Source organism: Microtus oregoni, unplaced genomic scaffold (genome assembly GCF_018167655.1).
Source record: "Microtus oregoni isolate MIOR12 unplaced genomic scaffold, Mior012 000073F_ref0000255, whole genome shotgun sequence".
Lineage (NCBI taxonomy): Eukaryota > Metazoa > Chordata > Mammalia > Rodentia > Cricetidae > Microtus > Microtus oregoni.
In genome coordinates, this window is record NW_024543986.1 from 4,746,701 (window position 1) to 4,748,358 (window position 1,658).

General features: G+C 51.6%; 1 pseudogene; it reads right to left on the reverse strand.

Annotated features, from left to right (window-relative positions):
* Positions 1-1,268: 1,268 nt before the first annotated feature.
* Positions 1,269-1,445, reverse strand: LOC121441171 (annotated as a pseudogene).
* Positions 1,446-1,658: the final 213 nt, after the last annotated feature.

The window sequence follows — 1,658 nt, forward strand, 5'->3', positions numbered from 1 at the left end:
CGAGCATATTCCGAGTGTGTGTCGGTACCAGGAAGGTCAGACTTTAGGCTCAGTTCCCCTAGGGCTTGAGTTACAGGGGGTTGTGAGCTACCCAAAGTCGGCGGTGGCTAGCTGAATCCCAGTCTTCTGGAACCACAGATGGAGCTCTCAACCATGGAGCCATCTCTCCAGCCCTGTTCAGCACACTTGAAATTGCTTGACCTTTTACCCCGGAGTTTGTGAGCTAAGCCTATTCTTTGTGTAGATTACAGAAATGAATCTATGATGGAGAACAAAAGCCTTCTGGGAGGGGAGAGAGGAAGGATGATCACATTCTCCTGTCCTTTCCGTCCTGTGGCTCTGCCTACCACTCTTTGTCCCAAATTTTCATGGTGAATTCTTTTCGAGTCTTCTTTTGAAGGCCAACCTGATGGATTTTTTATTTACAAAAATGTTACGTGTGTGTGCACGTGCACACGTACACAGATAGGACAGAGGATAGACCTTGGGAGTGAGTCCTGAAGGTGTCGGACCTGGAGATTGGACCCAACTCATCAGGCCTGGAGGAACGTGCCTGTTCAGCCATCTTACTAGCCCATTGACTTTACTACCACATACATCCCTCCATCCCTCCTCCCTCCATCCCTCCTCCCTCCCTCCATCCCTCCTCTCCCTCCCTAGTATTCCCTTCCTCCTCTTGTGTTTCACCCTCACCCCTGCCGTGTGTGTGAGTGTGTAGGGCAAAGGTTGACACTGCGTATCATCTGTAACCCCTCTTTTCCCAGACAGGATGTGATATTTATTACTGAACATGATTTAGTAGGGTAGAGGGTAGCACCGCAGTAGAAGCCCTGAGGAGTGTGGGGCCCGCCAATGACCATGGGACCAGGATTGGTGATGCAGCTGACCCCTCGGCCATCAGGAACGAGTCACTTCTCAGCGACTGTGTCCTTCAGATCAATCTACATTCGGTTTAGTGAAGCTTCACCTCTTTGAGAGAGACAGACAAAGAAGAACTCAGTGAGGAGAACCAGGGCAAGAAAGTGGGAGGAAGGGGCTTAATAACACCATTTGCCTCTGGCAGCACGGAGAGCTTGAACTTGGCTTTATGTAGGGCCTCCATCCGATGTTCCTTATTCTGAGGCATGATTCAGGTGGACGTGATGGCCTGGACAGTGAGACCCCTGGCCGTGGTGACCTGAGGCTTCCTTCCCTAGGGCACAGCGAATACCTGTCTGGGGCCAAGATTGGAGGCGACATTGAGGTCAGAGCTCGAAGAGCCTTCAGAAGATTGTTTCCAAGGTCCCTTTCGGGGAGCCCATACAGGCAACAGGGTGAGGTCACTCCAAACGAGTGTGCTGTTGGCAAGCATTGCACACCAGGCCCCAGTGAGAAGCTGCTGGCAACCATTGCACAGTGGGCCCCGCTGAGAAAGGGGACCTCCCGTGCAGCTTAGTTGGCTGAAGATTTACCTTATCTTTTAAGACACAGTCTCTCAGTGAACATGAAACTCACTGATTTTGTCAGGCGGAGTGGCCAGAGAGTTTTGCGGATGGATCCAGCACTCTGTCCTCCACGCCAGACATGCTGGCTCTAGGGTTTAAGAGTATTGCTGTGCCTGGATTTTCCGTGGGCGCTGGTGATCTGAACTCAGGTTCTCATGCTTGCATGGGAAAACC